Here is a 13,316-nt window from a genome sequence, read left to right as displayed (position 1 = left end):
ATTATTATTATTTCCTTTCCCCAAAGACCAATTATTATTATTATTATTACCCTTAAGGACCAGCGTTTATCTTGCCTTCCCATTACATGCCCTGCCCAAGCCCCTTTCTTTATCTTGATTTCGACTAGGATGTCTTCTTGGCGGTTGCTCCTTCTCATGGAGCCTGGAAGATGTTCTATAATTACAGATTCAATTACGTCCCAGTCTGGACTTTTCTCCATATGCCCGCCCCTTTGCTTAGTTGCTTACGTGCCCGCGGTGCGTATCTCCGCCTCGTCCCGCTATTAATGTTCGAGGATCGCCGAGTGCTCGCGAGGCACCGGCGTAGGTTCCTCGAGGTGGGATGTCCAGGGCGCACGGTAATAATAATAATAATTGGTTCTTGGGGAAAGGAAATGGCGCAGTATCTGTCTCATATTTCGCTGGACACCTGAACCGCGCCGTAAGGGAATGGATGAAGGAGGGAGTGAAAGAAGAAAAAAAGAAAGAGGTGTCGTAGTGGAGGGCTCCGGAATAATTTCGACCACCTGGGGATCTTCAACGTGCACTGACATCGCACAGCACACGGGCGCCTTAGCGTTTCGCCTCCATCGAAACGCAGCCGCTGCCGCGGTCGGACGCATGGTACCGTATACGCATCCTCGAGCGTACCCCATCCACCTCTTGGTTTCCCACCATCCCCGCCTGTCCGAGGCTCCCCACTCACGGGACAAGACAGCGTGTGCATTTCTGCGTATACGCAGGTAATATTTCACTATTTCTGCGTGATGTGGTAATCTTGGCCATCTTCGATGAGTACGCTGAGGTCTCTGGCGCTCATTTAAACCCGGAATAGAGTTGTGCCTTGGCCTTGTTCTTTTTTGCTCAAGTCTTAATCGCCTCGTGGGGGTACCCTTGGTGTCAGGCTCTTGGGAGGGCTTTTTGAACCGCCAGGGGTCTCACCCAGGCCTTGGGATGAGGCGCTTGTGCGCGCTCAGGCTGTCGTCGACTGAGTCGATTCCCATGATTTGACCTTGCATGCGAAGGCCCTCATGTTAAATGACCTGTGCAGCGGCGTGTGCGTTCTATGTCGCGCGCATTAGCCGCGTTTACATTAGTGCGACAGTTCCGCATCGAATTTCCCATAGCGTATCTCGTGGAGCCGATGCGCTATTGTTTGCACGTACCGCATAATGTCACCGAAGCAAAAGCGTACCTAACCTTGCTTAACCAGGCGTATAGCTGAGCTTTTCTCTCGTATTACTAGGTTCAGCTGAGCTGAACAACAGGCTTTTTGTGCAGCAGCGCATGCGTTCTTTGTCGCACACATTAGCCGCGTTTACATGAGTGCGACAGTACCGCATCGAATTTCCTAGCGTATCTCGTAAAGCCGATGCGCTATTGTTTACACGTACCGCATAAAGTCACCGAAGCAAAAGCGTGCCTAACCTTGCTTAACAAGGCGTATAGCTGAGCTTTTCTCTCGTATTACTAGGTTCAGCTGGATTGAATAACAGGCTTTTTTGTTTTTTCGACCACATAAACGCAAGCAAAGGTCAGCATGCATGTACAGCTGCTGGCCATATGTTGGCTGGAAGTTCGCCAACACAGTTGGCGCGAGGTATTTCGGATATTTTCGAAATTTTGAGCCTTCACTGCAGAGCGTTCGACAATACAGATGCTGCGGAACTAACGCACTGAGACAGGAAATCAACCCTTTATGAGGCATCGGGACACATGTGTGCCCCACATGCTCCAGGTGCCGGCAAATGGAAAACGGTGTGCCTACGCACCGTATTTTTGCGTGCTGAATACTACCGAACTATAAAACACACCATTCATAATTGTTTAACGCGTTAGCGTTAAGAAGCTCGTGTCGCAGAAAAGCCGGCATCGACGTCTGCGTATACGTGTCGGCGTTCTTGACCGTAAGCGAAAAATACACGAAAAGTCTCCAGAGAAGCAACCCATGCACCGTGGCAGGTGGAAGTTAAATTAATGATTGGTCGCTCGGGAAGTGCAACCTGGGTCGAACGAGTGCCACCGTGGCAACACCTTCCATCGCAGTGCAGTGGCGCATCGCTTGACCGCTGCACCACGGCGCCAAGAATGGTATAAAGCCTTTCAAGGATCTATCAATGTAATGTCGAGAATAACCAATTTCGCATATATGGGCATGAACCCCATAACGGTATCGTACAGTACTCCTAGGGCGGAGTTTATGTGTCCCCTCCAATTTTTGTATTCCTTCTGTATGCGATAAAAGGGCATTAGCGGTAGCAATGGAGAAGTCACCTTAATATCTGTGCAGCTACTTTTTTGTGTCGTGTTCAATAAAAATGTCACCTTTACGTCCTCGCAGCGTGCGCGTGGAAGCTATGGTGGAAACGACCGATAGTGGCGTCACCTGCATTCGATATTCTGCTTCCTTCTGCCATACAAAAGAGCTCTGTTGTCTGCGAAAGTATATCCTCTTGTCACCATATATAGCGGTAATCCATCTATGTAAGCCAACTTCAACTTGCCCTCGTGTCCCGTCAATGCTGACCTGAATGGAATGTGCGAAAGAGATGAAATGTATCGGTGTCGATGTGAAGCTATCGACTGTCCTCTATTCACTAAGTTTAGGGATACTGACATCCTCGGGGACAGTGCTTCTCGCGCTCTGCCTCGACCTCTCCCTCACTCCTCCCTTTTTATAGTACTGCCGTCCCCGCACCTCCGCATCTCACTTCAAAGTTTGGCGTTACTTAAAAAAGCGCCAGCGACAATGGAGGGGCTTTAACCCGAACCGCGCCGTGTGGGAAGGGGTGAAGGGGGAGTGAAAGAAGGAAGTGAGAAAAAGACAACGTGAAGGGCTCCAGAATAATGTCGACCACCTGGGGATCCCTATCGTGCACTGACGTCATTCAAACTGCTGCCCGATGAGTAGCCGCGATTACTTGAATGCGACAGCATCGCATCAACTTTTTTAGCGCATCGCATTCATGTAAACGGTGATAATGCCCTAGGAAAGCGCGTCGCATCAATGCGCCAAACGGGGGTAGATCGAGAATGGCGAGTCGACTTCAGCGGTAAATGGAATCAGGTTTGGAAGTGTCCCTCCTCCTCCCTGTCGTGGTTATACGATACCCCCCAGCCGGATAACAAAGCAGCCTTCGCTCAAGATGGGGGTGGCTAAACCCCTCTGCCGCGTTCAATGGGCGAAGGGTCACCGTCCCGCCAGACTTGATGCGGTACGTGTAAAGTACATCGGCTCCGCGAGGTACGCTAGGAAATGCGAAGTGCTACTGTCGCATTCATGTAAGCGTGGCTAGTGAGATACATAATAATGGAAATGCAGGGAGGTTAACCAAGCTATGCCCGATTGGCTACTTTACGCTTGGGGAGGGAAATAAAATGAGCGAGGAAGAAATATGAGAGAAACGTAAGAGCAGTTCAGGTGACAGCATGGAGCGTTGCTACCTCGTTTACGGGAAGTGTACTGCCTGATGCTGAAGCTAGAGTGGCTCTAGATAAGCCTGAGCGAGGAGAGCATTGATTGCTTTTCAAGAAAACAATACTGATAAATGCCTGCACTTCAGTGTTCCGCGTGATGGCTACTGCCCTCTATCGTTGATAACGTCCTGTGCACCAGCGTCAGCAAAATAACTCTCTTCTTTCAAAGCTAAACTGAATTGACGCGATATTTTAAGCGATAAAGCCGTGTTCTATTATCAGATGTATATGAGAAGAGGGCTTGGTCGTTAATAATGAATCTATCGGGACTATAGCTTCACCGTTTCCTTCAAAGCAAGTTTTGTGGAACGATCGCCAGCAGGGTCGTTTGATGAAAGACCCAGGCCTGCAGTGTGGTTTTCATGCAACCCACGCTGTAACCAACTGGGACGTAAGAACGAGTTAATTAGGTAACTTGGCGGTGAATGACACCCTATTCGCCACGCTAGGGGGGTATTATAAGTTCATTCATTCATTTCACTTCCTAATTCGTCTATTCACCGCGAGAACGTTCAAACAGACAGACAGAAAAACTTTATTGAACAAGTGAGTTTTAGACCCAGCTGGGTCCCTGGGCCACTGCGCTGTCCCGCACTGCATCAAGTAGGTCATGCCGGGACATGACGTCGGCAGCCCGAGTCACCGCAGCAAGCTGCGATGTCGGATCTGCAGACATGAGCAGGACCTCCCAGTCCTCCCAGCTCGAGATGGCGTGCTGTCCCCGCGGGGGAGGGTCAGCAGGGCAGCCGAAAAGGATATGGGAGAGTGTGGCGTGGGGGTCACCGCATAGGGAGCATGCAGGGGATGTGCCGCAATAGTGGGATAAAAGCTGAGGGGATGACAGAGAGCGGGTCTGGAGGCGTCTGAAGAGGATCTGTTGGGAGTGCGTAAGAGAGGGGTGGGGAGGAGGGTAAGTCCGACGGTCCAAACGGGGTATTTGCGTGAGCTCCGCAAAGGTGTGCGCCCGCTCCCTCGAGAATCCTGGATCGAGACTGTCCTGAGCCCGGCAAATCAGACCTCGGGCCAATTTATCGGCAGCCTCGTTTCCAGGGTTCCCACAGTGAGCCGGCACCCACTGATGCTCTACCCTGAGCGGTAAATTTTGGGTAGGGGTGTTCAACAATTGCCAGGCAGGGGCGTGAATCCTGCCCCTGGCAAAGTTGGACAGAGCCGTTTTGGAGTCGCTGAAGATGTATTGGGCGTCCGAATGTGCAAGGGCCAGGGCGATGGCGGTCACCTCTGCCTCCTCAGGCGTAGAGCCCGAGGGAACACGGTGAGTTATAGGGAGTGAGGTAGGGTTGGATTGTGGGCAACTGCTACAGCTTCATGCGCTGTACATGCGGCGTCTACCCAAACGGCATCGTGGGCTTGCCCATAATACTTATGGAGGGCTGTAGCGCGAGCTACGCGGCGAGAGATGTGATATTGGGGATGGACGTTTCGAGGAAGGGGTTTCACAACGAGAGGTGTATGGATGTGTCGAGAGATAGCTATAAGGGTTGACTGGTTAGCGGGTATGTTGATGCGAAGGGAGGAGAGTATATGGCGGCCAGTGGCGCTCGTGGCAAGTCCAAGGTACTGTGTCTGAAGGTGCGCGTCAACTAGTTCCTGAATGGTGTTATGCATGCCTAGTGCAAGAAGTTTGGCTGTGCTAGTGCTACGAGGTAGGTGTAGGGCCGCCTTAGTCGCAAGGCGGATCATTGCGTTCACGCGTTCGGTTTCCGTGCGGTTCAATTTGAGATATGGGGTTGCGTACAGAATGCGGCTAAGCGTAAATGCGTGCACTACTTTCATGTTGTCCGCTTCGTCTAAACCCTTGTTAAGGGAGGACACTCGGCGTAGAAGGTGCAACACGGATTCGCCGCGGCGGAAAGAGCTTAAAGCAACACTTAGGACTAATTGAAGTCCTAATCGAAGTTTTTTTCCGGAACTGAGTTTCCGGAAAAAAAAAAACGTCCCCGGAAAAAACGTCCCTATTTTCGAAGTAGGAAAAAATTGTCCCAAAACGGGTGGACGCCAAACGTCCCGTAACCCCCGGGGATTTGACAACCACCCGGTACCCACCGGTTTTCGAAAGAGAACAAGCTCTCCCCTGGCCTCGTGCTCGGCATATCTTACGTAACGTGCATGCGGAGCGCCCTAAATTGGACACTTGTCCCGGCATTGATTTAAACGATACGGTATTTATTTTCAAAACTGAAATCATCAAGTCGAACAAAGGGGGCATAAAGCTTGCCTCGGCGGTTATATGTGAAGGATAGAAAAATATATTGCCATTGACAATAGCCGGTGCCCAGCTAAAAGTTACGGCTGCAGAGGCGGCTTGATCGTGCACAATTCTTCAAGACACTAGGGCCAACAACTGCCTGAGAAACACTAGACTGTTTGAATAAGTGATATGTTTCTGGTGACTACAGGCGGGTGAACAGAGCTCAAAACAAGGTAACTTTCCGGCGAACTCCTCCCATTTACCCCTTTGCAATGTGGAGCTTCCACTCGTCCGCTATGGATAGATGACACAGGACCAACAATGAAGCAACACTGTATGCTACAGCGATTCCACTCATTGGCATGGAAGTTACAAAACAACGAACGGACGAGGGGTAAAAATTGACTACGGCGAAAACTGCATGGCCGAGAGCTATAGTGTTTTAGGGATCGTTCTGCTGCGTTCCATCTAAGTCACCGACGGAAGTGCGCTTTGTGGTGTGATTTTTCTTGTCATAACCGGCACTGCATGACCGTGGTGTGAACTATAGTACTGCAAAAAAACTTCGTGCTTGCGTCCATTCTCAAAGCTAAGAAAGAGCCCAATAAAGAGGAAAATTTTAAAAATCGTCTCCATCTATGAGTGTCTTGTAATCCATGTTGAAGTCAACATTGTGACTTCAACATACGTCTTCAACATTGTGACTTCAACATGACACTCATAAATGGAGACGATTTTTAAAATTTTCCTCTTTATTGGGCTCTTTCTTAGCTTTGAGAATAGATGCAAGCATGAAGTTTTTTGAAGTACCGTGTTAGACATTTCAGAGAACTTGCCAAAGTGCAACAGGTCTTGAGGTATTAATCGGTAATATCTCCGCTTAATATCTCACCTGGCTCTGAAAATACGCGCTGAGAGAGCGTCGAAATGCCGCCCACAGAAACGCGTCAGGAATGACGAGCTTGAGACGGCGCCCGAGCATTGTGACGAGAGTGCACATACCCACTCGAGCTGTTTCGTCACTGCTACGGTTGGCAGCCCACGTATAACTTCTTTCATTGACCTCGGTTCGCCGGCGTTTTGCCAGGACTAAGATCGAACGGGCGTGTTGGCCTGGCGTCAACGCTACCTCGCTAAACAAAGGCGGCAGACAACACGCCCGCGATCTTCACGGTGCAGCCAGTGTCATCAAGGAGCGCTGCCCACGGCAGTAGTGACGATCCAGCTCGAGCGCTGTCGTCACCAGGTCATCGACCCCTCGCATATTAATTGTAGACGGAACTTCGGCGCACTTCGAGTTTTGGTTATTGGCGGCAGAAAGCAGAGAATTGATCTATGAGCGGGCTTAAAGTCAAGGGGGTCTCGGGATGTCTCAGACCCCCCTCATGTATTGACGGGGGGTCCGAGACCCCCCTCGGCTTCATGGTTTTTGGGTATTGGCGAATCGAAATCTGCAGACAGCGATCTTTTTTTTTCTTGAAGCGAAAAGTTTCTTCACTACGCTAGGTAAAGCAGTCGTCGCGTGGTCCGGAGAATGACCTTGAACGACCTTCAGCCCAACCACGTTAGCCGTGGTACAGTTATGGTGTCGAACCCCTGACCTTGACCCATGACCTTCAGTTGACCTTTGACATTAGGTGATTTTTTTTAGCAAGCGAGCATACACAGACCCTTCCTCCAAACTCGTGCACGCTCGCACCACGGTCCACTGTACACTGTTCAGATAGCTTCACCGCTTCAGAACGGAACTTATTTCTCCATGCACTTCTTATAAAACTGTTATAAACTGAGTGTTATAAACAACACCCTTAAATTTATTCCTCCCCTTTGTATAAAACTATGGCTCTCTTGAAGCAAAAAGAAATAATCTTAAATAACATTGAATGTAAACAAATAACCCTTGGAATATACATAGATTTCTCCAAAGCCTTCGATAGGATTCATCACGAAACTCTTCTTCTTAAACTTTCTGCATACGGTGTCCGGAACAAAGCACTATCTCTTATCACCAGCTATTTAACTGACCGATATCAGTACGTCTCTATAGATAATCATCGCTCTACTTACAATAAAATAAAGCATGGTGTACCTCAAGGTAGTATCCTTGGTCCCTTATTATTTAATGTATATATTAATGATTTAGTACAGATTGACTCCGAAACAGAATACGTAATTTACGCTGACGACACTACTTTATTTCTGACCGGCACCAACGCGAATGATATAGTAGAAAATGCTAATAGCGTGTTGGGAAAACTTAACTCATGGTCTGAAAAAAATTCCCTACTAATAAACACACGGAAAACGAAGGCGATATTTTTTAGAGCTAAAAATGTCAAATGGGCTGTACATACAGATTTAGTTATGGGTGGTAATATAATAGAAATAACTAATGTTGTTAAAACACTTGGCGTTCACTTCAATGAATTTATGTTATGGGACTACCACATCGAGCAAATAGAGAGTAAGCTAGCTCGCGTTGTCGGCATACTCAGAAGGTTAAAGTGCATGATACCTACTAGGACAAAACTTGTTATTTACCATGCCCTCTTTGACTCTCATGTTAAATATTGTCATTTGGTTTGGGGTACAACGACGCAAACTAATATTCAAAAGGTTTTGACATTACAAAAAAATGCAGTCAGAGCAATTGCGGGTGCCACATACTTAGCACATACGAGTGCTCTATTTGCAAAATACCGCATTATGGATGCAAGGGTTATTCATCAGTACCGTGTAATTCAGCAGTACAAATCTCAGGTACATAGTGACAGCACATTTTTTTCTGACCTTGCGAATCTACGGGAAAATACCGCTGTTCACAACACAAGACACTACGAATATTGGTATGTACCTTGTCCACGCACAAATTACGGTTTTCAAACACTCAGGTATGTGTTGCCATCTTTCCTTAATAGAAATGCTTTCACTAATCAATCCATTCTTTCCGTTTCATATAACGCTGTCAGAAATATGTTCTTACAAAACAATGAATCATATCCAACTGTAAAATAAACTAAGTATCCATGTGCTGTGATTAAACTATCATTTGCGTGTGTGTAACAGTACCGAGACTATTCTGGTGATCTGTTATGAAGATATCGTACATATTTGTTATTTCATGCATTCTCTTGTTATTGTTTTACTGCTGCCTGTCATCGCCGTGCCAAGCCGCTACGGGAGATGGGAGCTTTGTCAAGCCGCGTGCGCGGCTTTTTTTCCTTTCTCCTCAGCCATTGTACATGACTGAAATAAATGCAAAATGAAAAATGAAATGAAAACAGGCTGCCAGCCGCTTTCTCTCTCTCCCTCTATTACCCTCTCCACCTGTTCTCGAAACAGTAGAGACCCCCCTTCGATGGAGCCAGACTTTGAGCCCTGTCTATGAGCATCTCAAGAATTATTGCACTTTTGCAAAATGTCCGAACGGATTACTCTTTAATCAACAGTGTTCAAATTTTGAACTTGCTTCTAGAGGACAAGATGAGCTATAATTGCAATTAACAAATTTCTGTAAATTGATGGGGTAACCGTGACCACTACCTGTTCACTTCGTGTCTGCCAAGCCCTAAATATGTTCACTGAAGGAACTCCCCTGACCGTCATCGAAAGTTTTTAATGGAGCTGGAAAGACTGTAAAAAGTTGACTTATAGATATATGGACCCAGCCGGATATATACCTCTGCAAATACTGATATCGAAATGTCTTCTGAAACACCGGCTTTGCAACGGTTTTTCCGGCCCGTAGTAGATTTATGTTTAGTGAAAAAACAAAATCGCGAATTACCTTCAGTCGTCAAAATTGAATAGCTTCTAGTGGCATGTGGCAAAGCAGCAAGCAGTAACCTTTCTCATTATGACAACCATGAACGCAAGGAAATAGAAGAATTCAAAGAAACAAAATCTAACCGCGGAAGATGGGGTGAAACTACGGACGAAAATTTTTAAAGAGTTAAATCAAATGTCTGTGCTCAGGAAGTTGTCAAAGGAGCTTGTCAATGGCCCCAAAAAGTTCTCACCTAAGCGTCTGAATGAATAGGAGGAGGATATTCCATGAAAAATCCACACCGTGAAGGAAACCATAGTGGAAGGCTGATAATTACTTCTGAACGCCAGGGATATATCTTTAAAAAAGGGCAGATGTCTCAGTAAACCTCTCCCGACCGCCGTGGTAGTCTAATTGTTTGAACGTCCGCCTCGTATGCGTGAGGTGCGGGGTTCGATCCCCAGTGCCACCGGGCATCCAGTGTGTACAGGCTTTTTCCTCTGGACCAGTGCTCGGCATTTCTGAGATAAGATACTTAGGAACTTGAGTCTTCGACCCGACCTTGTGAATACAAAAAATACGTTAGCCACGGCACGGGAGTCCTCACATCCCTACTGCAGCTCAGTGGTGCAGCGGTTAACAGATGCGCACTGCCAGCAGCTTTGGAACTATTTTTTTCATTGGGGAGCGAAGAAAAAAATCCTACAATCATCGTCATCTCTTTTCCTTGACGGCTCATTCAGGCTCTGTACGTTGGTGTTACAAATGATCAAGTAAATAAACACTGTCAACACACCATCATAAGACACTTACACATAAGCACACTACAAGTTGGCTCACTAACTGCGACCGACGGTAATTAAAAACGTAGTGCCAAATAATATAGGCTTCGTGAGACGTGTTCTTAATTTTTTTAACGATTTCTCGTTTGCAAGATTATTATATCGTCTAACTTTTGGGGGCTAATGACAATAACACGTAATCAATCTATATGCGGATACAACTCGAGAAAGAAGCTGTTTTTCCCTGACCTACTTCCAGCCAAAGGCGTCGGCCGATTCTCACGAGCATAGAGTAACGATGCAGGGAGTGGCAGATGAAAGGAGTTCCCTCCCTTCCTCTGTGGTCGGGGGTAGCCGTCCCTGCATTGTCATGCTAGCAGGGTCATGAGAATCGGCCGACGCCATTGGCTGGAAGGGGGTTCTTTCTGGTGCCCCTGGCCACTGCTTCGGTAGGCGGTTGTTTCAATCACAGCCTCCGGTGGGGTTTGTGAGACCCAGGTTACTATTCCAAAGCCACCGCAGGGCTCATGCGGAGTACCACGGTGGGCAGGTGGAAGCTGAATTGTATTCGGCAACGGTGGACAGTTAGCTCACAGTCCGGTGTGCTTGTCGCCATCTTTCACAATGAACAGATTCTTATGATACTACAAGGTCATGTAGCCTCTGTCGGTCAATCAAGTAATTTTGCAAGAGGTTTCAAATTTCGCGGTGCTTCTGAAAGGTCCATCAGGGTCATGTGACTCTTTGCGTCATTAGGGAATCGATCATTCAGGGAATTCCGTTACGCAGAAGCCGGATTTTTTTTTTAGACGACAGCCTAAATGATATGGCATTCAAATCAGAGCACACGAACTTTTAGAATCTAGGAGGTTGAATGCGGCAGCGCGGGCGTTCGCATTTTATTTCGTCGCGGAAGCTTCGCGAGACGACCCCCGCAGGAAACGAGCAGTATTTCGAGTTCATAGCACTACTGTGGCGTGGGACAGGTCGTCGGCGCTTCCGCTGACGCTGGACGCCAGCGCTCGAACAATGCTCAGCGCCAGCCGCATTTTGTGGGCGTCAGCTCGAGCAGCTGCAAACGTTGCAGTCGCCGCGGCCAGCGCCGACCCGCAAACAGCTGTCGTGCCGCCGTTCAAATCCGCCTTCCGTTTGGCGCGCGATGACGCAGGCACGACGCCAGGCTCATTTCTAACCGTTTCTCTTGTGAACGCCGCGTTCGAGGCACGGCACATATTTGTGAAACAACGTAATGGCCTGTAAATTGCTACAAAGCAGAAAGTGGTCTAAAATGTTTCGAAAAATACGCGTGTAACGTCACGAATAACGATGACGTCCTTTGTAAACAACTTCCTGTGACGTGCTCGCACCACGACATGAGTGGAGCATGTGGGTGCTCGCTGAAAAGTGATACTTTGGTGTTAATCCCAAAAAGGCTACAAAGTAGCCTTTAGTCAAGGCGATGACATGTTGGTGATCACAAAAGACGCAGCGGAGCAAAAGTAAGTGCGCCTTTCGATTCACTTTCGCCTTCGAGGCGAAGTTTTCCTGTTGAATCGGGTGACCTATTTTTCCACTGCCATTAGGCCTATCGCACCGTAACGTGTGTGTGTGTATGTGCGCGCGCGCGCGCGCGACGTGCGTGTGTGTCCGCGGCCGAGCATCTGTGTGATCCGTCTGGAGAGCGTCTTGCGTGTTAAGCCTAATCTTTAGCCCCATTCCGCGGTGTTAGACGCGTAATGAGCCTGTTCCCGTTGCTCCCCGGAGCATCACCATACTCGTACCAACGGAAGGGAGTTGTAGACCGCGCCGCCGGGTGAGTCACGAAGTGTCGCTTTCTCGTGTGCAAAGAGACCGAACACGGTCTAGCAGCTGAAGTCGGTCTCGCTCTAGCGCGTGCTTTCTTCGCCTTCCGGCTCTGATTGCCCGCGTTTTCTTCCCCTTTCTTGTGAGAGAGTCCGAGCGGTCCTTCGCATGATTCGGAGCATGTCTGGTGCCTTTGGGACCAAGCGCGGCGTTCGCGCAAGTCTCTACAAGGGCACCGCGTGGCACCGGGCGGGAATGTAAACAGTTGGCGTTTGAGACAACTTTCGTGGCACGGGCGGCGATCTGTCGGTGAATTTTGACCCAAAAGGACACGGTTGTGTTTCGCTGATAGCTCGCCGAGCTTCACACGTTAAAAAGCGTTTGATCGGCAGCGGCGTTCTTGAGTTGCCGAGCCTGCTAATGGTAGACGCGTCCGTTAGTTTGTATCAGTAGTGGTGCGTCACGAGATATTGAGTTTTCAAACGCCGGTCTGACGCTTTCTCGCCCGAAATACAGCGTGTACTGCGCCTCACTATAGCTTGTTTAGCGATGTGCCGACAGTGACGTTGTGACAGCAGCAGTGGTTAGCAGTTTGCCCCGGCCTTACTTCCGTATGTGGCAGAGACGGTGAAACTCGAGTCGGAAGTGGTTTGTTGTTGTGTCGGTTGTCTGCGTCATGTGTTCCGCGAACACACGTGTGCGCGCGGGCGCTGATAATCGTTAACTTGTGTTGTTGGTGAAACTCTTCTAAGATGTGCTGTCGAGCCCTGATCCCTTGGGTATATGGCAAAGCGGGTACTTGCTATACGTTGACGAAATACTCTTCTGGATGTAAATTTGTTTATGTAATCTTTTTACGACGGTTATTCAGTTGGCTAAGGGTAATAACCGCAGCCTTTTGCAAGTTTGGGAGAAGTACGGCTGTTAAAACTTAAATGGCTTGTTGTAGTGCAGTCTGAAGATTGCTTTATGCCTTTTATTTTACAATTCTTGCACGATTATTCAGCTCCCTTCAGCTGGAGCATTAATATTCTTTGCTGTAGAGACCTAATGTTTGTGGGATCGAAGTATACAAGTCCTTAGGCTTTTAAACTGAGGCCACTGACCTGTAGGTATAAACCTAAGTGCAATAAAAGCCCTAGAAAGTTCAAGTTTTCTTTAGCATATAGAGTTCTGTTTTGCCCAAGCAGTAATGTGTTTATCATTGTACGGTGATGTTTAAGTACTTCAGTAATGTTAAAATGAGTCTTGAATTGTTGAGTGGAGAAAGCACAATCTC

General features: G+C 48.1%; 1 protein-coding gene across 3 annotated transcripts in view; it reads left to right on the top strand.

Moving 5' to 3' along the window:
• Positions 1–11,586: 11,586 nt before the first annotated feature.
• Positions 11,587–13,316, top strand: part of smg (sterile alpha motif domain containing protein 4 smaug) — a 112,216-nt gene continuing 110,486 nt past the window's right edge. For 2 of the 3 annotated variants that reach the window (XM_077666280.1, XM_077666278.1), the window contains exon 1: positions 11,587–11,733. The gene's annotated coding sequence lies outside the window, so the exon portion shown is untranslated. Of the gene's footprint in view, positions 11,734–11,846; positions 12,048–13,316 lie in introns of those variants that run through there. The other variant, XM_077666279.1, reaches the window with a different exon arrangement.

Source organism: Amblyomma americanum, chromosome 5 (assembly GCF_052857255.1).
Source record: "Amblyomma americanum isolate KBUSLIRL-KWMA chromosome 5, ASM5285725v1, whole genome shotgun sequence".
Lineage (NCBI taxonomy): Eukaryota > Metazoa > Arthropoda > Arachnida > Ixodida > Ixodidae > Amblyomma > Amblyomma americanum.
Note: the sequence above shows the minus strand (reverse complement) of the source record. Positions and strands in the feature narration are given on the sequence as shown.